The following is a 21,246-nucleotide window of genomic DNA, read 5'->3' on the forward strand; positions in this document are numbered from 1 at the left end:
CTGCGCTCTAACCAACTGAGCAATGGAGCCGACATATTTATTAAATAATAAATATGATTATGTATCATTAACGATAAACCCAGTGTTAAACGAGAATACAAGGCTCCCGAGCGATTCGGACACTCGACCTCCAGTATACTAGACTGGCGCTCTAACCAACTGAGCTATGGAGCCGATATATTTATGAAATAATAAATATGATTATGTATCATTAATGATAAAATAAGTGTTAAACGAGAATAAAAGGCTCCAGAGGGATTCGGACCCTGGACCTCCAGTTTACAAGACTGGCGCTCTTACCAACTGAGCTATGGAGCCGATATATTCATGAAATAATAAATATGATTATGTATCATTAATGATAAAATAAGTGTTAAACGAGAATAAGGGCTCCAGAGGGATTCGGACCCTTCACCTCCAGTTTACAAGACTGGCGCTCTAACCAACTGAGCTATGGAGCCGATATATTTATGAAATAATAAATATGATTATGTATCATTAATGATAAAATAAGTGTTAAACGAGAATAAAAGGCTCCAGAAGGATTCGGACCCTGGACCTCCAGTTTACAAGACTGGCGCTCTAACTAACTGAGCAATGGAGCCGATATATTTATGAAATAATAAATATGATTATGTATCATTAATGATAAAATAAGTGTTAAACGAGAATAAAAGGCTCCAGAGGTATTCGGACCCTCGACCTCCAGTTTACAAGACTGGCGCTCTAACAAACTGAGCTATGGAGCCGATATATTTATGAACTAATAAATATGATTATCTATCATTAATGATAAAATAAGTGTTAAGCGAGAATAAAGGGCTCCAGAGGGATTCGGACCCTGGACCTCCAGTTTACAAGACTGGCGCTCTAACCAACTGAGCTATGGAGCCGATATATTTATGAAATAATAAATATGATTATGTATCATTAACGATAAAACAAGTGTTAAACGAGAATAAAAGGCTCCAGAGGGATTCGGACCCTCGACCTCCAGTTTACTAGACTGGCGCTCTAACCAAATGAGCTATGGAACCGATATATTTATGAACTAATAAATATGATTATGTATCATTAATGATAAAACAAGTGTAAAACGAGAATAAAAGGCTCCAGAGGGATTCGGACCCTGGACCTCCAGTTTACAAGACTGGCGCTCTAACCAACTGAGCTATGGAGTCGATATATTTATGAACTAATAAATATGATAATGAATCATTAACGATAAAACAAGTGTTACACGAGAATAAAAGGCTCCAGAGGGACTCGGACCCTCGACCTCCAGTTTACTAGACTGGCGCTCTAACCAACTGAGCTATGGAGCCGATATGTTTATGAACTAATAAATATGATTATGTATCATTAATGATAAAATAAGTGTTAAACGAGAATAAAAGGCTCCAGAGGGATTCGGACCCTCGACCTCCAGTTTACAAGACTGGCGCTCTAACCAACTGAGCTATGGAGCCGATATATTTATGAAATAATAAATATGATAATGTATCATTAATGATAAAACCAGTGTTAAGCGAGAATAAAAGGCTCCAGAGGGCTTCGGACCCTCGACCTACAGTTTACTAGACTGCGCTCTAACCAACTGAGCAATGGAGCCGACATATTTATTAAATAATAAATATGATTATGTATCATTAACGATAAACCCAGTGTTAAACGAGAATAAAAGGCTCCCGAGGGATTCGGACACTCGACCTCCAGTATACTAGACTGGCGCTCTAACCAACTGAGCTATGGAGCCGATATATTTATGAAATAATAAATATGATTATGTATCATTAATGATAAAATAAGTGTTAAACGAGAATAAAAAGCCTCCAGAGGGATTCGGACCCTGGACCTCCAGTTTACAAGACTGGCGCTCTTACCAACTGAGCTATGGAGCCGATATATTTATGAAATAATAAATATGATTATGTATCATTAATGATAAAATAAGTGTTAAACGAGAATAAGGGCTCCAGAGGGATTCGGACCCTCGACCTCCAGTTTACAAGACTGGCGCTCTAACCAACTGAGCTATGGAGCCGATATATTTATGAAATAATAAATATGATTATGTATCATTAATGATAAAATAAGTGTTAAACGAGAATAAAAGGCTCCAGAAGGATTCGGACCCTGGACCTCCAGTTTACAAGACTGGCGCTCTAACCAACTGAGCTATGGAGCCGATATATTTATGAAATAATAAATATGATTATGTATCATTAATGATAAAATAAGTGTTAAACGAGAATAAAAGGCTCCAGAGGTATTCGGACCCTCGACCTCCAGTTTACAAGACTGGCGCTCTAACAAACTGAGCTATGGAGCCGATATATTTATGAACTAATAAATATGATTATTTATCATTAATGATAAAATAAGTGTTAAGCGAGAATAAAGGGCTCCAGAGGGATTCGGACCCTGGACCTCCAGTTTACAAGACTGGCGCTCTAACCAACTGAGCTATGGAGCCGATATATTTATGAAATAATAAATATGATTATGTATCATTTACGATAAAACAAGTGTTAAACGAGAATAAAAGGCTCCAGACGGATTTGTACCCTCGACCTCCAGTTTACTAGACTGGCGCTCTAACCAACTGAGCTATGGAGCCGATATATTTATGAACTAATAAATATGATTATGTATCATTAATGATAAAATAAGTGTTAAACGAGAATAAAAGGCTCCAGAGGGATTCGGACCCTGGACCTCCAGCTTACAAGACTGGCGCTCTACCCAACTGAGCTATGGAGCCGATATATTTATGAAATAATAAATATGATTATGTACCATTAATGATAAAATAAGTGTTAAACGAGAATAAAAGGCTCCAGAGGGATTCGGACCCTCGACCTCCAGTTTACAAGACTGGCGCTCTTACCAACTGAGCTATGGAGCCGATACATTTATCAAATAATAAATATGATTATGTACCATTAATGATAAAATAAGTGTTAAACGAGAATAAAAGCTCCAGAGGGATTCGGACCCTCGACCTCCAGTTTACAAGACTGGCGCTCTTACCAACTGAGCTATGGAGCCGATACATTTATCAAATAATAAATATGATTATGTATCATTAATGATAAAATAAGTGTTAAACGAGAATAAAAGGCTCCAGAGGGATTCGGACCATGGACCTCCAGTTTACAAGACTGGCGCTCTAACCAACTGAGCTATGGAGCCGATATATTTATGAAATAATAAATATGATTATGTATCATTAATGATAAAACAAGTGTTAAACGAGAATAAAAGGCTCTAGAGGGATTCGGACCATGGACCTCCAGTTTACAAGACTGGCGCTCTAACCAACTGAGCTATGGAGCCGATATATTTATGAACTAATAAATATGATTATGTATCATTAATGATAAAATAAGTGTTAAACGAGAATAAAAGGCTCCAGAAGGATTCGGACCCTCGACCTCCAGTTTACAAGACTGGCGCTCTAACCAACTGAGCTATGGAGCTGATATATTTATGAACTAATAAATATGATTATGTATCATTAACGATAAAATAAGTGTTAAACGAGAATAAAAGGCTCCAGAGGGATTCGGACCCTCGACCTCCAGTTTACAAGACTGGCGCTCTAACCAACTGAGCTATGGAGTCGATATATTTATGAACTAATAAATATGATTATCTATCATTAATGATAAAATAAGTGTTAAACGAGAAAAAAGGCCCCCAGAGGGATTCGGACCCTGGACCTCCAGTTTACAAGACTGGTGCTCTTACCAACTGAGCTATGGAGCCGATATATTTATGAAATAATAAATATGATTATGTATCATTAACGATAAAACAAGTGTTAAACGAGAATAAAAGGCTTCAGAGGGATTCGGACCCTGGACCTCCAGTTTACAAGACTGGCGCTCTAACCAACTGAGCTATGGAGCCGATATATTTATGAAATAATAAATATGATTATGTATCATTAATGATAAAATAAGTGTTAAACGAGAATAAAAGGCTCCAGAGGGATTCGGACCCTCGACCTCCAGTTTACAAGACTGGCGCTCTAACCAACTGAGCTATGGAGCCGATATATTTATGAAATAATAAATATGATAATGTATCATTAATGATAAAACCAGTGTTAAGCGAGAATAAAAGGCTCCAGAGGGATTCGGACCCTCGACCTACAGTTTACTAGACTGCGCTCTAACCAACTGAGCAATGGAGCCGACATATTTATTAAATAATAAATATGATTATGTATCATTAACGATAAACCCAGTGTTAAACGAGAATAAAAGGCTCCCGAGGGATTCGGACACTCGACCTCCAGTATACTAGACTGGCGCTCTAACCAACTGAGCTATGGAGCCGATATATTTATGAAATAATAAATATGATTATGTATCATTAATGATAAAATAAGTGTTAAACGAGAATAAAAGGCTCCAGAGGGATTCGGACCCTGGACCTCCAGTTTACAAGACTGGCGCTCTTACCAACTGAGCTATGGAGCCGATATATTCATGAAATAATAAATATGATTATGTATCATTAAGGATAAAATAAGTGTTAAACGAGAATAAGGGCTCCAGAGGGATTCGGACCCTTCACCTCCAGTTTACAAGACTGGCGCTCTAACCAACTGAGCTATGGAGCCGATATATTAAGGAAACAATAAATATGATTATGTATCATTAATAATAAAACGAGTGTTAAACAAGAATACAAGGCTCCAGAGGGATTCGGACCCTCGACCTCCAGTTTACTAGACTGGCGCTCTAACCAACTGAGCTATGGAGCCGATATATTAAGGAAACAATAAATATGATTATGTATCATTAATAATAAAACGAGTGTTAAACAAGAATACAAGGCTCCAGAGGGATTCGGACCCTCGTCCTCCAGTTTACTAGACTGGCGCTCTAACCAACTGAGCTATGGAGCCGATATATTAAGGAAACAATAAATATGAGTATGTATCATTAATAATAAAACGAGTGTTAAACAAGAATACAAGGCTCCAGAGGGATTCGGACCCTCGTCCTCCAGTTTACTAGACTGGCGCTCTAACCAACTGAGCTATGGAGCCGATATATTAAGGAAACAATAAATATGAGTATGTATCATTAATAATAAAACGAGTGTTAAACAAGAATACAAGGCTCCAGAGGGATTCAGACCCTCGACCTCCAGTTTACTAGACTGGCGCTCTAACCAACTGAGCTATAGAGCCGATATATTAAGGAAACAATAAATATGAGTATGTATCATTAATAATAAAACGAGTGTTAAACAAGAATACAAGGCTCCAGAGGGATTCAGACCCTCGACCTCCAGTTTACTAGACTGGCGCTCTAACCAAATGAGCTATGGAACCGATATATTTATGAACTAATAAATATGATTATGTATCATTAATGATAAACAAGTGTAAAACGAGAATAAAAGGCTCCAGAGGGATTCGGACCCTGGACCTCCAGTTTACAAGACTGGCGCTCTAACCAACTGAGCTATGGAGTCGATATATTTATGAACTAATAAATATGATAATGAATCATTAACGATAAAACAAGTGTTAAACGAGAATAAAAGGCTCCAGAGGGACTCGGACCCTCGACCTCCAGTTTACAAGACTGGCGCTCTAACCAACTGAGCTATGGAGCCGATATATTAAGGAAACAATAACTATGATTATATATCATTAATGATGACACAAGTGTTAAACAAGAATACAAGGCTCCAGAGGGATTCGGACCCTCGACCTCCAGTTTACTAGACTGGCGCTCTAACCAACTGAGCTATGGAGCAAATATATTAATGAAACAATAACTATGATTATATATCATTAATGATGACACAAGTATTAAACAAGAATACAAGGCTCCAGAGGGATTCGGACCCTCGTCCTCCAGTTTACTAGACTGGCGCTTTAACCAACTGAGCTATGGAGCCGATATATTAAGGAAACAATAAATATGATTATGTATAATTAATAATAAAACGAGTGTTAAACAAGAATACAAGGCTCCAGAGGGAGTCGGACCCTCGACCTCCAGTTTACTAGACTGGCGCTCTAACCAACTGAGCTATGGAGCCGATATATTAAGGAAACAATAAATATGATTATGTATCATTAATAATAAAACGAGTGTTAAACAAGAATACAAGGCTCCAGAGGGATTCGGACCCTCGACCTCCAGTTTACTAGACTGGCGCTCTAACCAACTGAGCTATGGAGCCGATATATTAAGGAAACAATAAATATGATTATGTATCATTAATAATAAAACGAGTGTTAAACAAGAATACAAGGCTCCAGAGGGATTCGGACCCTCGTCCTCCAGTTTACTAGACTGGCGCTCTAACCAACTGAGCTATGGAGCCGATATATTAAGGAAACAATAAATATGAGTATGTATCATTAATAATAAAACGAGTGTTAAACAAGAATACAAGGCTCCAGAGGGATTCGGACCCTCGTCCTCCAGTTTACTAGACTGGCGCTCTAACCAACTGAGCTATAGAGCCGATATATTAAGGAAACAATAAATATGAGTATGTATCATTAATAATAAAACGAGTGTTAAACAAGAATACAAGGCTCCAGAGGGATTCAGACCCTCGACCTCCAGTTTACTAGACTGGCGCTCTAACCAACTGAGCTATGGAGCCGATATATTAAGGAAACAATAAATATGATTATGTATCATTAATAATAAAACGAGTGTTAAACAAGAATACAAGGCTCCAGAGGGATTCGGACCCTCGACCTCCAGTTTACTAGACTGGCGCTCTAACCAACTGAGCTATGGAGCCGATATATTAAGGAAACAATAAATATGATTATGTATCATTAATAATAAAACGAGTGTTAAACAAGAATACAAGGCTCCAGAGGGATTCGGACCCTCGACCTCCAGTTTACTAGACTGGCGCTCTAACCAACTGAGCTATGGAGCCGATATATTAAGGAAACAATAAATATGAGTATGTATCATTAATAATAAAACGAGTGTTAAACAAGAATACAAGGCTCCAGAGGGATTCGGACCCTCGACCTCCAGTTTACTAGACTGGCGCTCTAACCAACTGAGCTATGGAGCCGATATATTAAGGAAACAATAAATATTATTATGTATCATTAATAATAAAACGAGTGTTAAACAAGAATACAAGGCTCCAGAGGGATTCGGACCCTCGACCTCCAGTTTACTAGACTGGCGCTCTAACCAACTGAGCTATGGAGCCGATATATAAAGGAAACAATAAATATGTATATGTATCATTAATAATAAAACGAGTGTTAAACAAGAATACAAGGCTCCAGAGGGATTCGGACCCTCGACCTCCAGTTTACTAGACTGGCGCTCTAACCAACTGAGCTATGGAGCCGATATATTAAGGAAACAATAAATATTATTATGTATCATTAATAATAAAACGAGTGTTAAACAAGAATACAAGGCTCCAGAGGGATTCGGACCCTCGACCTCCAGTTTACTAGACTGGCGCTCTAACCAACTGAGCTATGGAGCCGATATATTAAGGAAACAATAAATATGATTATGTATCATTAATAATAAAACGAGTGTTAAACAAGAATACAAGGCTCCAGAGGGATTCGGACCCTCGACCTCCAGTTTACTAGACTGGCGCTCTAACCAACTGAGCTATGGAGCCGATATATTAAGGAAACAATAAATATGAGTATGTATCATTAATAATAAAACGAGTGTTAAACAAGAATACAAGGCTCCAGAGGGATTCGGACCCTCGACCTCCAGTTTACTAGACTGGCGCTCTAACCAACTGAGCTATGGAGCCGATATATTAAGGAAACAATAAATATGATTATGTATCATTAATAATAAAACGAGTGTTAAACAAGAATACAAGGCTCCAGAGGGATTCGGACCCTCGACCTCCAGTTTACAAGACTGGCGCTCTAACCAACTGAGCTATGGAGCCGATATATTAAGGAAACAATAAATATGATTATGTATCATTAATAATAAAACGAGTGTTAAACAAGAATAAAAGGCTCCAGAGGGATTCGGACCCTCGACCTCCAGTTTACAAGACTGGCGCTCTAACCAACTGAGCTATGGAGCCGATATTTTTATGAAATAATAAATATGATTATGTATCATTAATGATAAAACGAGTGTTAAACAAGAATAAAAGGCTCCAGAGGGGTTCGGACCCTCAACCTCCAGTTTACAAGACTGGCGCTCTAACCAACTGAGCCATGGAGCCGATATATTAAGGAAACAATAAATATGATTATGTATCATTAATAATAAAACGAGTGTTAAACAAGAATAAAAGGCTCCAGAGGGATTCGGACCCTCAACCTCCAGTTTACAAGACTGGCGCTCTAACCAACTGAGCTATGGAGCCGATATATTAAGGAAACAATAAATATGATTATGTATCATTAATGATGACACAAGTGTTAAACGAGAATAAAAGGCTCCAGAGGGATTCGGACCCTCGACCTCCAGTTTACAAGACTGGCGCTCTAACCAACTGAGCTATGGAGCCGATATATAAAGGGAACAATAAATATGATTATGTATCATTAATATTAAAACGAGTGTTAAACAAGAATAAAAGGCTCCAGAGGGATTCGGACCCTCGACCTCCAGTTTACAAGACTGGCGCTCTAACCAACTGAGCTATGGAGCCGATATTTTTATGAAATAATAAATATGATTATGTATCATTAATGATAAAACGAGTGTTAAACAAGAATAAAAGGCTCCAGAGGGATTCGGACCCTCGACCTTCAGTTTACTAGACTGGCGCTCTAACCAACTGAGCTATGGAGCCGATATATTAAGGAAACAATAAATATGATTATGTATCATTAATAATAAAACGAGTGTTAAACAAGAATACAAGGCTCCAGAGGGATTCGGACCCTCGACCTCCAGTTTACAAGACTGGCGCTCTAACCAACTGAGCTATGGAGCCGATATATTAAGGAAACAATAAATATGATTATGTATCATTAATAATAAAACGAGTGTTAAACAAGAATACAAGGCTCCAGAGGGATTCGGACCCTCGACCTCCAGTTTACAAGACTGGCGCTCTAACCAACTGAGCTATGGAGCCGATATATAAAGGAAACAATAAATATGATTATGTATCATTAATAATAAAAGGAGTGTTAAACAAGAATACAAGGCTCCAGAGGGATTCGGACCCTCGACCTCCAGTTTACTAGACTGGCGCTCTAACCAACTGAGCTATGGAGCCGATATATAAAGGAAACAATAAATATGATTATGTATCATTAATAATAAAACGAGTGTCAAACAAGAATACAAGGCTCCAGAGGGATTCGGAGCCTCGACCTCCAGTTTACTAGACTGGCGCTCTAACCAACTGAGCTATGGAGCCGATATATAAAGGAAACAATAAATATGATTATGTATCATTAATAATAAAACGAGTGTTAAACAAGAATACAAGGCTCCAGAGGGATTCGGACCCTCGACCTCCAGTTTACTAGACTGGCGCTCTAACCAACTGAGCTATGGAGCCGATATATTAAGGAAACAATAAATATGAGTATATATCATTAATGATGACACAAGTGTTAAACAAGAATACAAGGCTCCAGAGAGATTCGGACTCTCGACCTTCAGTTTACTAGACTGGCGCTCTAACCAACTGAGCTATGGAGCCGATATATTAAGGAAACAATAAATATGATTATGTATCATTAATAATAAAACGAGTGTTAAACAAGAATACAAGGCTCCAGAGGGATTCGGACCCTCGACCTCCAGGTTACTAGACTGGCGCTCTAACCAACTGACCTATGGAGCCGATATATTAAGAAAACAATAAATATGATTATGTATCATTAATAATAAAACGAGTGTTAAACAAGAATACAAGGCTCCAGAGGGATTCGGACCCTCGACCTCCAGTTTACTAGACTGGCGCTCTAACCAACTGAGCTATGGAGCCGATATATTAAGAAAACAATAAATATGATTATGTATCATTAATAATAAAACGAGTGTTAAACAAGAATACAAGGCTCCAGAGGGATTCGGACCCTCGACCTCCAGTTTACAAGACTGGCGCTCTAACCAACTGAGCTATGGAGCCGATATATTAAGGAAACAATAAATATGATTATCTATCTTTAATAATAAAACGAGTGTTAAACAAGAATACAAGGCTCCAGAGGGATTCGGACCCTCGACCTCCAGTTTACTAGACTGGCGCTCTAACCAACTGAGCTATGGAGCCGATATATTAAGGAAACAATAAATATGATTATGTATCATTAATAATAAAACGAGTGTTAAACAAGAATAAACTGCTCCAGAGGGATTCGGACCCTCGACCTCCAGTTTACAAGACTGGGGCTCTAACCAACTGAGCTATGGAGCCGATATATTAATGAAGCAATAAATATGATTATATATCATTAATGATGACACAAGTGTTAAACAAGAATACAAGGCTCCACAGGGATTCGGACCCTCGACCTCCAGTTTACAAGACTGGCGCTCTAACCAACTGAGCTATGGAGCCGATATATTAAGGAAACAATAAATATGATTATGTATCATTAATAATAAAGCGAGTGTTAAACAAGAATAAAAGGCTCCAGAGGGATTCGGACCCTCAACCTCCAGTTTACAAGACTGGCGCTCTAACCAACTGAGCTATGGAGCCGATATATTAAGGAAACAATAAATATGATTATGTATCATTAATGATGACACAAGTGTTAAACGAGAATAAAAGGCTCCAGAGGGATTCGGACCCTCGACCTCCAGTTTACAAGACTGGCGCTCTAACCAACTGAGCTATGGAGCCGATATATAAAGGGAACAATAAATATGATTATGTATCATTAATATTAAAACGAGTGTTAAACAAGAATAAAAGGCTCCAGAGGGATTCGGACCCTCGACCTCCAGTTTACAAGACTGGCGCTCTAACCAACTGAGCTATGGAGCCGATATTTTTATGAAATAATAAATATGATTATGTATCATTAATGATAAAACGAGTGTTAAACAAGAATAAAAGGCTCCAGAGGGGTTCGGACCCTCGACCTCCAGTTTACAAGACTGGCGCTCTAATCAACTGAGCCATGGAGCCGATATATTTATTAAATAATAAATATGATTATGTATCATTAATAATAAAACGAGTGTTAAACAAGAATAAAAGGCTCCAGAGGGATTCGGACCCTCGACCTCCAGTTTACAAGACTGGCGCTCTAACCAACTGAGCTATGGAGCCTATATATTAAAGAAACAATAAATATGATTATGTATCATTAATGATGACACAAGTGTTAAACAAGAATAAAAGGCTCCAGAGGGATTCGGACCCTCGACCTCCAGTTTACAAGACTGGCGCTCTAACCAACTGAGCTATGGAGCCGATATATTTATGAAATAATAAATATGATTATGTATCATTAATGATAAAACAAGTGATAAAGAAGAATAACAGGCTCCAGAGGGATTCGGACCCTCGACCTCCAGTTTACAAGACTGGCGCTCTAACCAACTGAGCTATGGAGCCGATATATTAAGGAAACAATAAATATGATTATGTATCATAAATGATGACACAAGTGTTAAACAAGAATACAAGGCTCCAGAGGGATTCGGACCCTCGACCTCCAGTTTACAAGACTGGCGCTGTAACCAACTAAGCTATGGAGCCGATATATTTATGAAATAATAAATATGATTATGTATCATTAATAATAAAACGAGTGTTAAACAAGAATACAAGGCTCCAGAGGGATTCGGACCCTCGACCTCCAGTTTACAAGACTGGCGCTCTAACCAACTGAGCTATGGAGCCGATATATTAATGAAACAATAAATATGATTATGTATCATTAATGATGACACAAGTGTTAAACAAGAATACAAGGCTCCAGAGGGATTCGGACCCTCGACCTCCAGTTTACTAGACTGGCGCTCTAACCAACTGAGCTATGGAGCCGATATATTTATGAAACAATAAATATGATTATGTATCATTAATAATAAAACGAGTATTAAACAAGAATATAAGGCTCCAGAGGGATTCGGACCCTCGACCTCCAGTTTACAAGACTGGCGCTCTAACCAACTGAGCTATGGAGCCGATATATTTATGAAACAATAAATATGATTATGTATCATTAATAATAAAACGAGTATTAAACAAGAATATAAGGCTCCAGAGGGATTCGGACCCTCGACCGCCAGTTTACAAGACTGGCGCTCTAACCAACTGAGCTATGGAGCCGATATATTTATGAAACAATAAATATGATTATGTATCATTAATAATAAAACGAGTATTAAACAAGAATACAAGGCTCCAGAGGGATTCGGACCCTCGACCTCCAGTTTACTAGACTGGCGCTCTAACCAACTGAGCTATGGAGCCGATATATTTAATAAACAATAAATATGATTATGTATCATTAATAATAAAACGAGTATTAAACAAGAATATAAGGCTCCAGAGGGATTCGGACCCTCGACCGCCAGTTTACAAGACTGGCGCTCTAACCAACTGAGCTATGGAGCCGATATACTTATGAAACAATAAATATGATTATGTATCATTAATAATAAAACGAGTATTAAACAAGAATACAAGGCTCCAGAGGGATTCGGACCCTCGACCTCCAGTTTACGAGACTGGCGCTCTAACCAACTGAGCTATGGAGCCGATATATTTATGAAACAATAAATATGATTATGTATCATTAATAATAAAACGAGTATTAAACAAGAATATAAGGCTCCAGGGGGATTCGGACCCTCGACCGCCAGTTTACAAGACTGGCGCTCTAACCAACTGAGCTATGGAGCCGATATATTTATGAAACAATAAATATGATTATGTATCATTAATAATAAAACGAGTATTAAACAAGAATACAAGGCTCCAGAGGGATTCGGACCCTCGACCTCCAGTTTACTAGACTGGCGCTCTAACCAACTGAGCTATGGAGCCGATATATTTATGAAACAATAAATATGATTATGTATCATTAATAATAAAACGAGTATTAAACAAGAATATAAGGCTCCAGGGGGATTCGGACCCTCGACCGCCAGTTTACAAGACTGGCGCTCTAACCAACTGAGCTATGGAGCCGATATATTTATGAAACAATAAATATGATTATGTATCATTAATAATAAAACAAGTATTAAACAAGAATATAAGGCTCCAGAGGGATTCGGACCCTCGACCTCCAGTTTACAAGACTGGCGCTATAACCAACTGAGCTATGGAGCCAATATATTTATGAAACAATAAATATGATAATGTATCATAAATAATAAAACGAGTGTTAAACAAGAATACAAGGCTCCAGAGGGATTCGGACCCTCGACCTCCAGTTTACAAGACTGGCGCTCTAACCAACTGAGCTATGGAGCCGATATATTAATGAAACAATAAATATGATTATGTATCATTAATGATGACACAAGTGTTAAACAAGAATACAAGGCTCCAGAGGGATTCGGACCCTCGACCTCCAGTTTACAAGACTGGCGCTCTAACCAACTGAGCTATGGAGCCGATATATTAAGGAAACAATAAATATGATTATGTATCATTAATGATGACACAAGAGTTAAACAAGAATACAAGGCTCCAGAGGGATTCGGACCCTCGACCTCCAGTTTACTAGACTGGCGCTCTAACCAACTGAGCTATGGAGCCGATATATTAAGGAAACAATAAATATGATTATCTATCATTAATAATAAAACGAGTGTTAAACAAGAATAAAAGGCTCCAGAGGGATTCGGACCCTCGACCTCCAGTTTACAAGACTGGCGCTCTAACCAACTGAGCTATGGGGCCCATATATTAAGGAAACAATAAATATGATTATGTATCATTAATGATGACACAAGTGTTAAACAAGAATACAAGGCTCCAGAGGGATTCGGACCTTCGACCTCCAGTTTACTAGACTGGCGCTCTAACCAACTGAGCTATGGAGCCGATATATTAAGAAAACAATAAATATGATTATGTATCATTAATAATAAAACGAGTGTTAAACAAGAATACAAGGCTCCAGAGGGATTCGGACCCTCGACCTCCAGTTTACTAGACTGGCGCTCTAACCAACTGAGCTATGGAGCCGATATATTAAGGAAACAATAAATATGATTATGTATCATTAATAATAAAACGAGTGTTAAACAAGAATAAAATGCTCCAGAGGGAGTCGGACCCTCGACCTCCAGTTTACAAGACTGGCGCTCTAACCAACTGAGCTATGGAGCCGATATATTAATGAAGCAATAAATATGATTATGTATCATTAATGATGACACAAGTGTTAAACAAGAATACAAGGCTCCAGAGGGATTCGGACCCTCGACCTCCAGTTTACAAGACTGGCGCTCTAACCAACTGAGCTATGGAGCCGATATATTAAGGAAACAATAAATATGATTATGTATCATTAATAATGAAACGAGTGTTAAACAAGAATAAAAGGCTCCAGAGGGATTCGGACCCTTAACCTCCAGTTTACAAGACTGGCGCTCTAACCAACTGAGCTATGGAGCCGATATATTAAGGAAACAATAAATATGATTATGTATCATTAATGATGACACAAGTGTTAAACGAGAATAAAAGGCTCCAGAGGGATTCGGACCCTCGACCTCCAGTTTACAAGACTGGCGCTCTAACCAACTGAGCTATGGAGCCGATATTTTTATGAAATAATAAATATGATTATGTATCATTAATGATAAAACGAGTGTTAAACAAGAATAAAAGGCTCCAGAGGGGTTCGGACCCTCGACCTCCAGTTTACAAGACTGGCGCTCTAACCAACTGAGCCATGGAGCCGATATATTTATTAAATAATAAATATGATTATGTATCATTAATAATAAAACGAGTGTTAAACAAGAATACAAGGCTCCAGAGGGATTCGGACCCTCGCCCTCCAGTTTACTAGACTGGCGCTCTAACCAACTGAGCTATGGAGCCGATATATTAAGGAAACAATAAATATGATTATGTATCATTAATAATAAAACGAGTGTTAAACAAGAATACAAGGCTCCAGAGGGATTCGGACCCTCGACCTCCAGTTTACAAGACTGGCGCTCTAACCAACTGAGCTATGGAGCCGATATATTAAGGAAACAATAAATATGATTATGTATCATTAATAATAAAACGAGTGTTAAACAAGAATACGAGGCTCCAGAGGGATTCGGACCCTCGCCCTCCAGTTTACTAGACTGGCGCTCTAACCAACTGAGCTATGGAGCCGATATATAAAGGAAACAATAAATATGATTATGTATCATTAATAATAAAAGGAGTGTTAAACAAGAATACAAGGCTCCAGAGGGATTCGGACCCTCGACCTCCAGTTTACTAGACTGGCGCTCTAACCAACTGAGCTATGGAGCCGATATATTAAGGAAACAATAAATATGATTATATATCATTAATGATGACACAAGTGTTAAACAAGAATACAAGGCTCCAGAGAGATTCGGACCCCCGACCTTCAGTTTACTAGACTGGCGCTCTAACCAACTGAGCTATGGAGCCGATATATTAAGGAAACAATAAATATGATTATGTATCATTAATAATAAAACGAGTGTTAAACAAGAATACAAGGCTCCAGAGGGATTCGGACCCTCGACCTCCAGTTTACTAGACTGGCGCTCTAACCAACTGAGCTATGGAGCCGATATATTAAGGAAACAATAAATATGATTATCTATCTTTAATAATAAAACGAGTGTTAAACAAGAATACAAGGCTCCAGAGGGATTCGGACCCTCGACCTCCAGTTTACTAGACTGGCGCTCTAACCAACTGAGCTATGGAGCCGATATATTAAGGAAACAATAAATATGATTATCTATCTTTAATAATAAAACGAGTGTTAAACAAGAATACAAGGCTCCAGAGAGATTCGGACCCTCGACCTTCAGTTTACAAGACTGGCGCTCTAACCAACTGAGCTATGGAGCCGATATATTAAGGAAACAATAAATATGATTATGTATCATTAATAATAAAACGAGTGTTAAACAAGAATAAAATGCTCCAGAGGGAGTCGGACCCTCGACCTCCAGTTTACAAGACTGGCGCTCTAACCAACTGAGCTATGGAGCCGATATATTAATGAAGCAATAAATATGATTATATATCATTAATGATGACACAAGTGTTAAACAAGAATACAAGGCTCCAGAGGGATTCGGACCCTCGACCTCCAGTTTACAAGACTGGCGCTCTAACCAACTGAGCTATGGAGCCGATATATTAAGGAAACAATAAATATGATTATGTATCATTAATGATGACACAAGTGTTAAACGAGAATAAAAGGCTCCAGAGGGATTCGGACCCTCGACCTCCAGTTTACAAGACTGGCGCTCTAACCAACTGAGCTATGGAGCCGATATATAAAGGGAACAATAAATATGATTATGTATCATTAATATTAAAACGAGTGTTAAACAAGAATAAAAGGCTCCAGAGGGATTCGGACCCTCGACCTCCAGTTTACAAGACTGGCGCTCTAACCAACTGAGCTATGGAGCCGATATTTTTATGAAATAATAAATATGATTATGTATCATTAATGATAAAACGAGTGTTAAACAAGAATAAAAGGCTCCAGAGGGGTTCGGACCCTCGACCTCCAGTTTACAAGACTGGCGCTCTAATCAACTGAGCCATGGAGCCGATATATTTATTAGATAATAAATATGATTATGTATCATTAATAATAAAACGAGTGTTAAACAAGAATAAAAGGCTCCAGAGGGATTCGGACCCTCGACCTCCAGTTTACAAGACTGGCGCTCTAACCAACTGAGCTATGGAGCCGATATATTAAAGAAACAATAAATATGATTATGTATCATTAATGATGACACAAGTGTTAAACAAGAATAAAAGGCTCCAGAGGGATTCGGACCCTCGACCTCCAGTTTACAAGACTGGCGCTCTAACCAACTGAGCTATGGAGCCGATATATTTATGAAATAATAAATATGATTATGTATCATTAATGATAAAACAAGTGTTAAAGAAGAATAACAGGCTCCAGAGGGATTCGGACCCTCGACCTCCAGTTTACAAGACTGGCGCTCTAACCAACTGAGCTATGGAGCCGATATATTAAGGAAACAATAAATATGATTATGTATCATAAATGATGACACAAGTGTTAAACAAGAATACAAGGCTCCAGAGGGATTCGGACCCTCGACGTCCAGTTTACAAGACTGGCGCTCTAACCAACTAAGCTATGGAGCCGATATATTTATGAAATAATAAATATGATTATGTATCATTAATAATAAAACGAGTGTTAAACAAGAATACAAGGCTCCAGAGGGATTCGGACCCTCGACCTCATGTTTACTAGACTGGCGCTCTAACCAACTGAGCTATGGAGCCGATATATTAAGGAAACAATAAATATGATTATGTATCATTAATAATAAAACGAGTGTTAAACAAGAATACAAGGCTCCAGAGGGATTCGGACCCTCGACCTCCAGTTTACAAGACTGGCGCTCAAACCAACTGAGCTATCGAGCCGATATATTAAGGAAACAATAAATATGATTATGTATCATTAATGATGACACAAGTATTAAACAAGAATACAAGGCTCCAGAGGGATTCGGACCCTCGACCTCCAGTTTACTAGACTGGCGCTCTAACAAACTGAGCTATGGAGCCGATATATTAAGGAAACAATAAATATTATTATGTTTCATTAATGATGACACAAGTGTTAAACAAGAATACAAGGCTCCAGAGGGATTCGGACCCTCGACCTCCAGTTTACAAGACTGGCGCTCTAACCAACTGAGCTATGGAGCCGATATATTAAGGAAACAATAAATATGATTATGTATCATAAATAATAAAACGAGTGTGAAACAAGAATACAAGGCTCCAGAGGGATTCGGACCCTCGACCTCCAGTTTACAAGACTGGCGCTCTAACCAACTGAGCTATGGAGCCGATATATTAAGGAAACAATAAATATTATTATGTTTCATTAATGATGACACAAGTGTTAAACAAGAATACAAGGCTCCAGAGGGATTCGGACCCTCGACCTCCAGTTTACAAGACTGGCGCTCTAACCAACTGAGCTATGGAGCCGATATATTAAGGAAACAATAAATATTATTATGTTTCATTAATGATGACACAAGTGTTAAACAAGAATACAAGGCTCCAGAGGGATTCGGACCCTCGACCTCCAGTTTACAAGACTGGCGCTCTAACCAACTGAGCTATGGAGCCGATATATTAAGGAAACAATAAATATGATTATGTATCATTAATAATAAAACGAGTGTTAAACAAGAATACAAGGCTCCAGAGGGATTCGGACCCTCGACCTCCAGTTTACTAGACTGGCGCTCTAACCAACTGAGCTATGGAGCCGATATATTAAGGAAACAATAAATATTATTATGTTTCATTAATGATGACACAAGTGTTAAACAAGAATACAAGGCTCCAGAGGGATTCGGACCCTCGACCTCCAGTTTACAAGACTGGCGCTCTAACCAACTGAGCTATGGAGCCGATATATTAAGGAAACAATAAATATGATTATGTATCATTAATAATAAAACAAGTGTTAAACAAGAATACAAGGCTCCAGAGGGATTCGGACCCTCGACCTCCAGTTTACAAGACTGGCGCTCTAACCAACTGAGCTATGGAGCCGATATATTAAGGAAACAATAAATATGATTATGTATCATTAATAATAAAACAAGTGTTAAACAAGAATACAAGGCTCCAGAGGGATTCGGACCCTCGACCTCCAGTTTACAAGACTGGCGCTCTAACCAACTGAGCTATGGAGCCGATATATTAAGGAAACAATAAATATTATTATGTTTCATTAATGATGACACAAGTGTTAAACAAGAATACAAGGCTCCAGAGGGATTCGGACCCTCGACCTCCAGTTTACAAGACTGGCGCTCTAACCAACTGAGCTATGGAACCGATATATTAAGGAAACAATAAATATGATTATGTATCATTAATGATGTCACAAGTGTTAAAGAAGAATACAAGACTCCAGAGGGATTCGGACCCTCGACCTCCAGTTTACAAGACTGGCGCTCTAACCAACTGAGCTATGGAGCCGATATATTAAGGAAACAATAAATATGATTATGTATCATTAATGATGACACAAGTGTTAAAGAAGAATACAAGGCTCCAGAGGGATTCGGACCCTCGACCTCCAGTTTACAAGACTGGCGCTCTAACCAACTGAGCTATGGAGCCGATATATTAAGAAAACAATAAATATGATTATGTATCATTAATGATGACACAAGTGTTAAAGAAGAATACAAGGCTCCAGAGGGATTCGGACCCTCGACCTCCAGTTTACAAGACTGGCGCTCTAACCAACTGAGCTATGGAGCCGATATATTAAGGAAACAATAAATATGATTATGTATCATTAATGATGACACAAGTGTTAAACAAGAATACAAGGCTCCAGAGGGATTCGGACCCTCGACCTCCAGTTTACAAGACTGGCGCTCTAACCAACTGAGCTATGGAGCCGATATATTAAGGAAACAATAAATATGATTATGTATCATTAATGATGACACAAGTATTAAACAAGAATACAAGGCTCCAGAGGGATTCGGACCCTCGACCTCCAGTTTACTAGACTGGCGCTCTAACAAACTGAGCTATAGAGCCGATATATTAAGGAAACAATAAATATTATTATGTTTCATTAAGGATGACACAAGTGTTAAACAAGAATACAAGGCTCCAGAGGGATTCGGACCCTCGACCTCCAGTTTACAAGACTGGCGCTCTAACCAACTGAGCTATGGAGCCGATATATTAAGGAAACAATAAATATTATTATGTTTCATTAATGATGACACAAGTGTTAAACAAGAATACAAGGCTCCAGAGGGATTCGGACCCTCGACCTCCAGTTTACAAGACTGGCGCTCTAACCAACTGAGCTATGGAGCCGATATATTAAGGAAACAATAAATATTATTATGTTTCATTAATGATGACACAAGTGTTAAACAAGAATACAAGGCTCCAGAGGGATTCGGACCCTCGACCTCCAGTTTACAAGACTGGCGCTCTAACCAACTGAGCTATGGAGCCGATATATTAAGGAAACAATAAATATGATTATGTATCATTAATAATAAAACAAGTGTTAAACAAGAATACAAGGCTCCAGAGGGATTCGGACCCTCGACCTCCAGTTTACAAGACTGGCGCTCTAACCAACTGAGCTATGGAGCCGATATATTAAGGAAACAATAAATATGATTATGTATCATTAATAATAAAACAAGTGTTAAACAAGAATACAAGGCTCCAGAGGGATTCGGACCCTCGACCTCCAGTTTACAAGACTGGCGCTCTAACCAACTGAGCTATGGAGCCGATATATTAAGGAAACAATAAATATTATTATGTTTCATTAATGATGACACAAGTGTTAAACAAGAATACAAGGCTCCAGAGGGATTCGGACCCTCGACCTCCAGTTTACAAGACTGGCGCTCTAACCAACTGAGCTATGGAGCCGATATATTAAGGAAACAATAAATATGATTATGTATCATTAATAATAAAACAAGTGTTAAACAAGAATACAAGGCTCCAGAGGGATTCGGACCCTCGACCTCCAGTTTACAAGACTGGCGCTCTAACCAACTGAGCTATGGAGCCGATATATTAAGGAAACAATAAATATGATTATGTATCATTAATAATAAAACAAGTGTTAAACAAGAATACAAGGCTCCAGAGGGATTCGGACCCTCGACCTCCAGTTTACAAGACTGGCGCTCTAACCAACTGAGCTATGGAGCCGATATATTAAGGAAACAATAAATATTATTATGTTTCATTAATAATAAAACAAGTGTTAAACAAGAATACAAGGCTCCAGAGGGATTCGGACCCTCGACCTCCAGTTTACAAGACTGGCGCTCTAACCAACTGAGCTATGGAGCCGATATATTAAGGAAACAACAAATATGATTATGTATCATTAATAATAAAACAAGTGTTAAACAAGAATACAAGGCTCCAGAGGGATTCGGACCCTCGACCTCCAGTTTACAAGACTGGCGCTCTAACCAACTGAGCTATGGAGCCGATATATTAAGGAAACAATAAATATGATTATGTATCATTAATAATAAAACAAGT

The 21,246-nt window shown here is 38.4% G+C and overlaps 97 non-coding genes across 97 annotated transcripts; all 97 read right to left on the reverse strand.

Moving 5' to 3' along the window:
* Positions 1-244: 244 nt before the first annotated feature.
* On the reverse strand, positions 245-318 carry Trnat-ugu (transfer RNA threonine (anticodon UGU)). The gene has a single exon. It is a non-coding gene; the product is annotated as a tRNA-Thr (tRNA).
* A 933-nt stretch (positions 319-1,251) lies between these two features.
* On the reverse strand, positions 1,252-1,325 carry Trnat-agu (transfer RNA threonine (anticodon AGU)). The gene has a single exon. It is a non-coding gene; the product is annotated as a tRNA-Thr (tRNA).
* A 70-nt stretch (positions 1,326-1,395) lies between these two features.
* On the reverse strand, positions 1,396-1,469 carry Trnat-ugu (transfer RNA threonine (anticodon UGU)). Its single transcript has one exon. It is a non-coding gene; the product is annotated as a tRNA-Thr (tRNA).
* Positions 1,470-1,970: 501 nt separating this feature from the next.
* Positions 1,971-2,044, reverse strand: Trnat-ugu (transfer RNA threonine (anticodon UGU)). Its single transcript has one exon. It is a non-coding gene; the product is annotated as a tRNA-Thr (tRNA).
* A 790-nt stretch (positions 2,045-2,834) lies between these two features.
* Positions 2,835-2,908, reverse strand: Trnat-ugu (transfer RNA threonine (anticodon UGU)). The gene has a single exon. It is a non-coding gene; the product is annotated as a tRNA-Thr (tRNA).
* A 69-nt stretch (positions 2,909-2,977) lies between these two features.
* On the reverse strand, positions 2,978-3,051 carry Trnat-ugu (transfer RNA threonine (anticodon UGU)). Its single transcript has one exon. It is a non-coding gene; the product is annotated as a tRNA-Thr (tRNA).
* A 934-nt stretch (positions 3,052-3,985) lies between these two features.
* Trnat-ugu (transfer RNA threonine (anticodon UGU)) lies at positions 3,986-4,059 on the reverse strand. The gene has a single exon. It is a non-coding gene; the product is annotated as a tRNA-Thr (tRNA).
* Positions 4,060-4,416: 357 nt separating this feature from the next.
* Trnat-ugu (transfer RNA threonine (anticodon UGU)) lies at positions 4,417-4,490 on the reverse strand. The gene has a single exon. It is a non-coding gene; the product is annotated as a tRNA-Thr (tRNA).
* A 213-nt stretch (positions 4,491-4,703) lies between these two features.
* On the reverse strand, positions 4,704-4,777 carry Trnat-agu (transfer RNA threonine (anticodon AGU)). Its single transcript has one exon. It is a non-coding gene; the product is annotated as a tRNA-Thr (tRNA).
* Positions 4,778-4,847: 70 nt separating this feature from the next.
* On the reverse strand, positions 4,848-4,921 carry Trnat-agu (transfer RNA threonine (anticodon AGU)). Its single transcript has one exon. It is a non-coding gene; the product is annotated as a tRNA-Thr (tRNA).
* Positions 4,922-4,991: 70 nt separating this feature from the next.
* On the reverse strand, positions 4,992-5,065 carry Trnat-agu (transfer RNA threonine (anticodon AGU)). Its single transcript has one exon. It is a non-coding gene; the product is annotated as a tRNA-Thr (tRNA).
* Positions 5,066-5,566: 501 nt separating this feature from the next.
* Positions 5,567-5,640, reverse strand: Trnat-ugu (transfer RNA threonine (anticodon UGU)). Its single transcript has one exon. It is a non-coding gene; the product is annotated as a tRNA-Thr (tRNA).
* A 502-nt stretch (positions 5,641-6,142) lies between these two features.
* Positions 6,143-6,216, reverse strand: Trnat-agu (transfer RNA threonine (anticodon AGU)). The gene has a single exon. It is a non-coding gene; the product is annotated as a tRNA-Thr (tRNA).
* Positions 6,217-6,286: 70 nt separating this feature from the next.
* On the reverse strand, positions 6,287-6,360 carry Trnat-agu (transfer RNA threonine (anticodon AGU)). Its single transcript has one exon. It is a non-coding gene; the product is annotated as a tRNA-Thr (tRNA).
* Positions 6,361-6,430: 70 nt separating this feature from the next.
* Trnat-agu (transfer RNA threonine (anticodon AGU)) lies at positions 6,431-6,504 on the reverse strand. The gene has a single exon. It is a non-coding gene; the product is annotated as a tRNA-Thr (tRNA).
* Positions 6,505-6,718: 214 nt separating this feature from the next.
* Trnat-agu (transfer RNA threonine (anticodon AGU)) lies at positions 6,719-6,792 on the reverse strand. Its single transcript has one exon. It is a non-coding gene; the product is annotated as a tRNA-Thr (tRNA).
* Positions 6,793-6,862: 70 nt separating this feature from the next.
* On the reverse strand, positions 6,863-6,936 carry Trnat-agu (transfer RNA threonine (anticodon AGU)). The gene has a single exon. It is a non-coding gene; the product is annotated as a tRNA-Thr (tRNA).
* Positions 6,937-7,006: 70 nt separating this feature from the next.
* Trnat-agu (transfer RNA threonine (anticodon AGU)) lies at positions 7,007-7,080 on the reverse strand. The gene has a single exon. It is a non-coding gene; the product is annotated as a tRNA-Thr (tRNA).
* A 70-nt stretch (positions 7,081-7,150) lies between these two features.
* Trnat-agu (transfer RNA threonine (anticodon AGU)) lies at positions 7,151-7,224 on the reverse strand. Its single transcript has one exon. It is a non-coding gene; the product is annotated as a tRNA-Thr (tRNA).
* Positions 7,225-7,294: 70 nt separating this feature from the next.
* Trnat-agu (transfer RNA threonine (anticodon AGU)) lies at positions 7,295-7,368 on the reverse strand. The gene has a single exon. It is a non-coding gene; the product is annotated as a tRNA-Thr (tRNA).
* Positions 7,369-7,438: 70 nt separating this feature from the next.
* Positions 7,439-7,512, reverse strand: Trnat-agu (transfer RNA threonine (anticodon AGU)). The gene has a single exon. It is a non-coding gene; the product is annotated as a tRNA-Thr (tRNA).
* A 70-nt stretch (positions 7,513-7,582) lies between these two features.
* On the reverse strand, positions 7,583-7,656 carry Trnat-agu (transfer RNA threonine (anticodon AGU)). The gene has a single exon. It is a non-coding gene; the product is annotated as a tRNA-Thr (tRNA).
* Positions 7,657-7,726: 70 nt separating this feature from the next.
* Positions 7,727-7,800, reverse strand: Trnat-agu (transfer RNA threonine (anticodon AGU)). The gene has a single exon. It is a non-coding gene; the product is annotated as a tRNA-Thr (tRNA).
* Positions 7,801-7,870: 70 nt separating this feature from the next.
* Positions 7,871-7,944, reverse strand: Trnat-ugu (transfer RNA threonine (anticodon UGU)). Its single transcript has one exon. It is a non-coding gene; the product is annotated as a tRNA-Thr (tRNA).
* Positions 7,945-8,014: 70 nt separating this feature from the next.
* Trnat-ugu (transfer RNA threonine (anticodon UGU)) lies at positions 8,015-8,088 on the reverse strand. The gene has a single exon. It is a non-coding gene; the product is annotated as a tRNA-Thr (tRNA).
* A 70-nt stretch (positions 8,089-8,158) lies between these two features.
* Positions 8,159-8,232, reverse strand: Trnat-ugu (transfer RNA threonine (anticodon UGU)). Its single transcript has one exon. It is a non-coding gene; the product is annotated as a tRNA-Thr (tRNA).
* A 70-nt stretch (positions 8,233-8,302) lies between these two features.
* Trnat-ugu (transfer RNA threonine (anticodon UGU)) lies at positions 8,303-8,376 on the reverse strand. Its single transcript has one exon. It is a non-coding gene; the product is annotated as a tRNA-Thr (tRNA).
* A 70-nt stretch (positions 8,377-8,446) lies between these two features.
* On the reverse strand, positions 8,447-8,520 carry Trnat-ugu (transfer RNA threonine (anticodon UGU)). The gene has a single exon. It is a non-coding gene; the product is annotated as a tRNA-Thr (tRNA).
* Positions 8,521-8,590: 70 nt separating this feature from the next.
* On the reverse strand, positions 8,591-8,664 carry Trnat-ugu (transfer RNA threonine (anticodon UGU)). Its single transcript has one exon. It is a non-coding gene; the product is annotated as a tRNA-Thr (tRNA).
* Positions 8,665-8,878: 214 nt separating this feature from the next.
* Trnat-ugu (transfer RNA threonine (anticodon UGU)) lies at positions 8,879-8,952 on the reverse strand. The gene has a single exon. It is a non-coding gene; the product is annotated as a tRNA-Thr (tRNA).
* A 70-nt stretch (positions 8,953-9,022) lies between these two features.
* On the reverse strand, positions 9,023-9,096 carry Trnat-ugu (transfer RNA threonine (anticodon UGU)). The gene has a single exon. It is a non-coding gene; the product is annotated as a tRNA-Thr (tRNA).
* A 70-nt stretch (positions 9,097-9,166) lies between these two features.
* Positions 9,167-9,240, reverse strand: Trnat-agu (transfer RNA threonine (anticodon AGU)). Its single transcript has one exon. It is a non-coding gene; the product is annotated as a tRNA-Thr (tRNA).
* Positions 9,241-9,454: 214 nt separating this feature from the next.
* Positions 9,455-9,528, reverse strand: Trnat-agu (transfer RNA threonine (anticodon AGU)). The gene has a single exon. It is a non-coding gene; the product is annotated as a tRNA-Thr (tRNA).
* A 358-nt stretch (positions 9,529-9,886) lies between these two features.
* On the reverse strand, positions 9,887-9,960 carry Trnat-agu (transfer RNA threonine (anticodon AGU)). The gene has a single exon. It is a non-coding gene; the product is annotated as a tRNA-Thr (tRNA).
* Positions 9,961-10,030: 70 nt separating this feature from the next.
* Trnat-ugu (transfer RNA threonine (anticodon UGU)) lies at positions 10,031-10,104 on the reverse strand. Its single transcript has one exon. It is a non-coding gene; the product is annotated as a tRNA-Thr (tRNA).
* A 70-nt stretch (positions 10,105-10,174) lies between these two features.
* Positions 10,175-10,248, reverse strand: Trnat-agu (transfer RNA threonine (anticodon AGU)). The gene has a single exon. It is a non-coding gene; the product is annotated as a tRNA-Thr (tRNA).
* A 358-nt stretch (positions 10,249-10,606) lies between these two features.
* Positions 10,607-10,680, reverse strand: Trnat-ugu (transfer RNA threonine (anticodon UGU)). Its single transcript has one exon. It is a non-coding gene; the product is annotated as a tRNA-Thr (tRNA).
* Positions 10,681-10,750: 70 nt separating this feature from the next.
* On the reverse strand, positions 10,751-10,824 carry Trnat-ugu (transfer RNA threonine (anticodon UGU)). The gene has a single exon. It is a non-coding gene; the product is annotated as a tRNA-Thr (tRNA).
* Positions 10,825-10,894: 70 nt separating this feature from the next.
* On the reverse strand, positions 10,895-10,968 carry Trnat-ugu (transfer RNA threonine (anticodon UGU)). Its single transcript has one exon. It is a non-coding gene; the product is annotated as a tRNA-Thr (tRNA).
* A 70-nt stretch (positions 10,969-11,038) lies between these two features.
* Trnat-ugu (transfer RNA threonine (anticodon UGU)) lies at positions 11,039-11,112 on the reverse strand. Its single transcript has one exon. It is a non-coding gene; the product is annotated as a tRNA-Thr (tRNA).
* A 70-nt stretch (positions 11,113-11,182) lies between these two features.
* On the reverse strand, positions 11,183-11,256 carry Trnat-ugu (transfer RNA threonine (anticodon UGU)). Its single transcript has one exon. It is a non-coding gene; the product is annotated as a tRNA-Thr (tRNA).
* A 70-nt stretch (positions 11,257-11,326) lies between these two features.
* Trnat-ugu (transfer RNA threonine (anticodon UGU)) lies at positions 11,327-11,400 on the reverse strand. The gene has a single exon. It is a non-coding gene; the product is annotated as a tRNA-Thr (tRNA).
* Positions 11,401-11,470: 70 nt separating this feature from the next.
* Trnat-ugu (transfer RNA threonine (anticodon UGU)) lies at positions 11,471-11,544 on the reverse strand. The gene has a single exon. It is a non-coding gene; the product is annotated as a tRNA-Thr (tRNA).
* Positions 11,545-11,758: 214 nt separating this feature from the next.
* Trnat-ugu (transfer RNA threonine (anticodon UGU)) lies at positions 11,759-11,832 on the reverse strand. Its single transcript has one exon. It is a non-coding gene; the product is annotated as a tRNA-Thr (tRNA).
* Positions 11,833-11,902: 70 nt separating this feature from the next.
* On the reverse strand, positions 11,903-11,976 carry Trnat-agu (transfer RNA threonine (anticodon AGU)). The gene has a single exon. It is a non-coding gene; the product is annotated as a tRNA-Thr (tRNA).
* A 70-nt stretch (positions 11,977-12,046) lies between these two features.
* Positions 12,047-12,120, reverse strand: Trnat-ugu (transfer RNA threonine (anticodon UGU)). The gene has a single exon. It is a non-coding gene; the product is annotated as a tRNA-Thr (tRNA).
* Positions 12,121-12,190: 70 nt separating this feature from the next.
* On the reverse strand, positions 12,191-12,264 carry Trnat-ugu (transfer RNA threonine (anticodon UGU)). Its single transcript has one exon. It is a non-coding gene; the product is annotated as a tRNA-Thr (tRNA).
* A 70-nt stretch (positions 12,265-12,334) lies between these two features.
* Positions 12,335-12,408, reverse strand: Trnat-agu (transfer RNA threonine (anticodon AGU)). Its single transcript has one exon. It is a non-coding gene; the product is annotated as a tRNA-Thr (tRNA).
* Positions 12,409-12,478: 70 nt separating this feature from the next.
* Trnat-ugu (transfer RNA threonine (anticodon UGU)) lies at positions 12,479-12,552 on the reverse strand. The gene has a single exon. It is a non-coding gene; the product is annotated as a tRNA-Thr (tRNA).
* Positions 12,553-12,622: 70 nt separating this feature from the next.
* On the reverse strand, positions 12,623-12,696 carry Trnat-cgu (transfer RNA threonine (anticodon CGU)). The gene has a single exon. It is a non-coding gene; the product is annotated as a tRNA-Thr (tRNA).
* A 214-nt stretch (positions 12,697-12,910) lies between these two features.
* On the reverse strand, positions 12,911-12,984 carry Trnat-agu (transfer RNA threonine (anticodon AGU)). Its single transcript has one exon. It is a non-coding gene; the product is annotated as a tRNA-Thr (tRNA).
* A 214-nt stretch (positions 12,985-13,198) lies between these two features.
* On the reverse strand, positions 13,199-13,272 carry Trnat-ugu (transfer RNA threonine (anticodon UGU)). Its single transcript has one exon. It is a non-coding gene; the product is annotated as a tRNA-Thr (tRNA).
* A 70-nt stretch (positions 13,273-13,342) lies between these two features.
* Trnat-ugu (transfer RNA threonine (anticodon UGU)) lies at positions 13,343-13,416 on the reverse strand. The gene has a single exon. It is a non-coding gene; the product is annotated as a tRNA-Thr (tRNA).
* A 70-nt stretch (positions 13,417-13,486) lies between these two features.
* On the reverse strand, positions 13,487-13,560 carry Trnat-ugu (transfer RNA threonine (anticodon UGU)). The gene has a single exon. It is a non-coding gene; the product is annotated as a tRNA-Thr (tRNA).
* Positions 13,561-13,630: 70 nt separating this feature from the next.
* Positions 13,631-13,704, reverse strand: Trnat-agu (transfer RNA threonine (anticodon AGU)). Its single transcript has one exon. It is a non-coding gene; the product is annotated as a tRNA-Thr (tRNA).
* A 70-nt stretch (positions 13,705-13,774) lies between these two features.
* Trnat-ugu (transfer RNA threonine (anticodon UGU)) lies at positions 13,775-13,848 on the reverse strand. The gene has a single exon. It is a non-coding gene; the product is annotated as a tRNA-Thr (tRNA).
* A 214-nt stretch (positions 13,849-14,062) lies between these two features.
* Positions 14,063-14,136, reverse strand: Trnat-agu (transfer RNA threonine (anticodon AGU)). Its single transcript has one exon. It is a non-coding gene; the product is annotated as a tRNA-Thr (tRNA).
* A 214-nt stretch (positions 14,137-14,350) lies between these two features.
* Positions 14,351-14,424, reverse strand: Trnat-ugu (transfer RNA threonine (anticodon UGU)). The gene has a single exon. It is a non-coding gene; the product is annotated as a tRNA-Thr (tRNA).
* Positions 14,425-14,638: 214 nt separating this feature from the next.
* Trnat-ugu (transfer RNA threonine (anticodon UGU)) lies at positions 14,639-14,712 on the reverse strand. The gene has a single exon. It is a non-coding gene; the product is annotated as a tRNA-Thr (tRNA).
* Positions 14,713-14,782: 70 nt separating this feature from the next.
* Trnat-ugu (transfer RNA threonine (anticodon UGU)) lies at positions 14,783-14,856 on the reverse strand. The gene has a single exon. It is a non-coding gene; the product is annotated as a tRNA-Thr (tRNA).
* A 70-nt stretch (positions 14,857-14,926) lies between these two features.
* Positions 14,927-15,000, reverse strand: Trnat-agu (transfer RNA threonine (anticodon AGU)). Its single transcript has one exon. It is a non-coding gene; the product is annotated as a tRNA-Thr (tRNA).
* A 70-nt stretch (positions 15,001-15,070) lies between these two features.
* Positions 15,071-15,144, reverse strand: Trnat-ugu (transfer RNA threonine (anticodon UGU)). Its single transcript has one exon. It is a non-coding gene; the product is annotated as a tRNA-Thr (tRNA).
* Positions 15,145-15,214: 70 nt separating this feature from the next.
* On the reverse strand, positions 15,215-15,288 carry Trnat-agu (transfer RNA threonine (anticodon AGU)). The gene has a single exon. It is a non-coding gene; the product is annotated as a tRNA-Thr (tRNA).
* A 70-nt stretch (positions 15,289-15,358) lies between these two features.
* Positions 15,359-15,432, reverse strand: Trnat-agu (transfer RNA threonine (anticodon AGU)). Its single transcript has one exon. It is a non-coding gene; the product is annotated as a tRNA-Thr (tRNA).
* Positions 15,433-15,646: 214 nt separating this feature from the next.
* Positions 15,647-15,720, reverse strand: Trnat-agu (transfer RNA threonine (anticodon AGU)). The gene has a single exon. It is a non-coding gene; the product is annotated as a tRNA-Thr (tRNA).
* A 70-nt stretch (positions 15,721-15,790) lies between these two features.
* Trnat-agu (transfer RNA threonine (anticodon AGU)) lies at positions 15,791-15,864 on the reverse strand. The gene has a single exon. It is a non-coding gene; the product is annotated as a tRNA-Thr (tRNA).
* A 358-nt stretch (positions 15,865-16,222) lies between these two features.
* On the reverse strand, positions 16,223-16,296 carry Trnat-ugu (transfer RNA threonine (anticodon UGU)). Its single transcript has one exon. It is a non-coding gene; the product is annotated as a tRNA-Thr (tRNA).
* A 70-nt stretch (positions 16,297-16,366) lies between these two features.
* On the reverse strand, positions 16,367-16,440 carry Trnat-ugu (transfer RNA threonine (anticodon UGU)). Its single transcript has one exon. It is a non-coding gene; the product is annotated as a tRNA-Thr (tRNA).
* A 70-nt stretch (positions 16,441-16,510) lies between these two features.
* Positions 16,511-16,584, reverse strand: Trnat-ugu (transfer RNA threonine (anticodon UGU)). Its single transcript has one exon. It is a non-coding gene; the product is annotated as a tRNA-Thr (tRNA).
* Positions 16,585-16,654: 70 nt separating this feature from the next.
* Trnat-ugu (transfer RNA threonine (anticodon UGU)) lies at positions 16,655-16,728 on the reverse strand. Its single transcript has one exon. It is a non-coding gene; the product is annotated as a tRNA-Thr (tRNA).
* Positions 16,729-16,798: 70 nt separating this feature from the next.
* Trnat-ugu (transfer RNA threonine (anticodon UGU)) lies at positions 16,799-16,872 on the reverse strand. Its single transcript has one exon. It is a non-coding gene; the product is annotated as a tRNA-Thr (tRNA).
* Positions 16,873-16,942: 70 nt separating this feature from the next.
* Positions 16,943-17,016, reverse strand: Trnat-ugu (transfer RNA threonine (anticodon UGU)). The gene has a single exon. It is a non-coding gene; the product is annotated as a tRNA-Thr (tRNA).
* Positions 17,017-17,086: 70 nt separating this feature from the next.
* Positions 17,087-17,160, reverse strand: Trnat-ugu (transfer RNA threonine (anticodon UGU)). Its single transcript has one exon. It is a non-coding gene; the product is annotated as a tRNA-Thr (tRNA).
* A 70-nt stretch (positions 17,161-17,230) lies between these two features.
* Trnat-ugu (transfer RNA threonine (anticodon UGU)) lies at positions 17,231-17,304 on the reverse strand. The gene has a single exon. It is a non-coding gene; the product is annotated as a tRNA-Thr (tRNA).
* A 502-nt stretch (positions 17,305-17,806) lies between these two features.
* Trnat-ugu (transfer RNA threonine (anticodon UGU)) lies at positions 17,807-17,880 on the reverse strand. The gene has a single exon. It is a non-coding gene; the product is annotated as a tRNA-Thr (tRNA).
* A 70-nt stretch (positions 17,881-17,950) lies between these two features.
* On the reverse strand, positions 17,951-18,024 carry Trnat-ugu (transfer RNA threonine (anticodon UGU)). Its single transcript has one exon. It is a non-coding gene; the product is annotated as a tRNA-Thr (tRNA).
* A 70-nt stretch (positions 18,025-18,094) lies between these two features.
* Positions 18,095-18,168, reverse strand: Trnat-ugu (transfer RNA threonine (anticodon UGU)). Its single transcript has one exon. It is a non-coding gene; the product is annotated as a tRNA-Thr (tRNA).
* Positions 18,169-18,238: 70 nt separating this feature from the next.
* Trnat-ugu (transfer RNA threonine (anticodon UGU)) lies at positions 18,239-18,312 on the reverse strand. Its single transcript has one exon. It is a non-coding gene; the product is annotated as a tRNA-Thr (tRNA).
* Positions 18,313-18,382: 70 nt separating this feature from the next.
* Positions 18,383-18,456, reverse strand: Trnat-agu (transfer RNA threonine (anticodon AGU)). Its single transcript has one exon. It is a non-coding gene; the product is annotated as a tRNA-Thr (tRNA).
* A 70-nt stretch (positions 18,457-18,526) lies between these two features.
* Positions 18,527-18,600, reverse strand: Trnat-ugu (transfer RNA threonine (anticodon UGU)). Its single transcript has one exon. It is a non-coding gene; the product is annotated as a tRNA-Thr (tRNA).
* Positions 18,601-18,670: 70 nt separating this feature from the next.
* On the reverse strand, positions 18,671-18,744 carry Trnat-ugu (transfer RNA threonine (anticodon UGU)). Its single transcript has one exon. It is a non-coding gene; the product is annotated as a tRNA-Thr (tRNA).
* A 70-nt stretch (positions 18,745-18,814) lies between these two features.
* Positions 18,815-18,888, reverse strand: Trnat-ugu (transfer RNA threonine (anticodon UGU)). Its single transcript has one exon. It is a non-coding gene; the product is annotated as a tRNA-Thr (tRNA).
* A 70-nt stretch (positions 18,889-18,958) lies between these two features.
* Trnat-ugu (transfer RNA threonine (anticodon UGU)) lies at positions 18,959-19,032 on the reverse strand. Its single transcript has one exon. It is a non-coding gene; the product is annotated as a tRNA-Thr (tRNA).
* Positions 19,033-19,102: 70 nt separating this feature from the next.
* Positions 19,103-19,176, reverse strand: Trnat-ugu (transfer RNA threonine (anticodon UGU)). The gene has a single exon. It is a non-coding gene; the product is annotated as a tRNA-Thr (tRNA).
* Positions 19,177-19,246: 70 nt separating this feature from the next.
* Positions 19,247-19,320, reverse strand: Trnat-ugu (transfer RNA threonine (anticodon UGU)). The gene has a single exon. It is a non-coding gene; the product is annotated as a tRNA-Thr (tRNA).
* A 70-nt stretch (positions 19,321-19,390) lies between these two features.
* Trnat-ugu (transfer RNA threonine (anticodon UGU)) lies at positions 19,391-19,464 on the reverse strand. Its single transcript has one exon. It is a non-coding gene; the product is annotated as a tRNA-Thr (tRNA).
* Positions 19,465-19,534: 70 nt separating this feature from the next.
* Positions 19,535-19,608, reverse strand: Trnat-ugu (transfer RNA threonine (anticodon UGU)). The gene has a single exon. It is a non-coding gene; the product is annotated as a tRNA-Thr (tRNA).
* A 214-nt stretch (positions 19,609-19,822) lies between these two features.
* Positions 19,823-19,896, reverse strand: Trnat-ugu (transfer RNA threonine (anticodon UGU)). Its single transcript has one exon. It is a non-coding gene; the product is annotated as a tRNA-Thr (tRNA).
* Positions 19,897-19,966: 70 nt separating this feature from the next.
* Trnat-ugu (transfer RNA threonine (anticodon UGU)) lies at positions 19,967-20,040 on the reverse strand. The gene has a single exon. It is a non-coding gene; the product is annotated as a tRNA-Thr (tRNA).
* Positions 20,041-20,110: 70 nt separating this feature from the next.
* Trnat-ugu (transfer RNA threonine (anticodon UGU)) lies at positions 20,111-20,184 on the reverse strand. The gene has a single exon. It is a non-coding gene; the product is annotated as a tRNA-Thr (tRNA).
* Positions 20,185-20,254: 70 nt separating this feature from the next.
* Positions 20,255-20,328, reverse strand: Trnat-ugu (transfer RNA threonine (anticodon UGU)). The gene has a single exon. It is a non-coding gene; the product is annotated as a tRNA-Thr (tRNA).
* A 70-nt stretch (positions 20,329-20,398) lies between these two features.
* On the reverse strand, positions 20,399-20,472 carry Trnat-ugu (transfer RNA threonine (anticodon UGU)). Its single transcript has one exon. It is a non-coding gene; the product is annotated as a tRNA-Thr (tRNA).
* A 70-nt stretch (positions 20,473-20,542) lies between these two features.
* Trnat-ugu (transfer RNA threonine (anticodon UGU)) lies at positions 20,543-20,616 on the reverse strand. The gene has a single exon. It is a non-coding gene; the product is annotated as a tRNA-Thr (tRNA).
* A 70-nt stretch (positions 20,617-20,686) lies between these two features.
* Trnat-ugu (transfer RNA threonine (anticodon UGU)) lies at positions 20,687-20,760 on the reverse strand. The gene has a single exon. It is a non-coding gene; the product is annotated as a tRNA-Thr (tRNA).
* A 70-nt stretch (positions 20,761-20,830) lies between these two features.
* Positions 20,831-20,904, reverse strand: Trnat-ugu (transfer RNA threonine (anticodon UGU)). The gene has a single exon. It is a non-coding gene; the product is annotated as a tRNA-Thr (tRNA).
* A 70-nt stretch (positions 20,905-20,974) lies between these two features.
* Positions 20,975-21,048, reverse strand: Trnat-ugu (transfer RNA threonine (anticodon UGU)). The gene has a single exon. It is a non-coding gene; the product is annotated as a tRNA-Thr (tRNA).
* Positions 21,049-21,118: 70 nt separating this feature from the next.
* Positions 21,119-21,192, reverse strand: Trnat-ugu (transfer RNA threonine (anticodon UGU)). Its single transcript has one exon. It is a non-coding gene; the product is annotated as a tRNA-Thr (tRNA).
* Positions 21,193-21,246: the final 54 nt, after the last annotated feature.

This window comes from Euprymna scolopes, chromosome 11 (genome assembly GCF_053919585.1).
Source record: "Euprymna scolopes isolate OS-2025 chromosome 11, ASM5391958v1, whole genome shotgun sequence".
NCBI lineage: Eukaryota > Metazoa > Mollusca > Cephalopoda > Sepiida > Sepiolidae > Euprymna > Euprymna scolopes.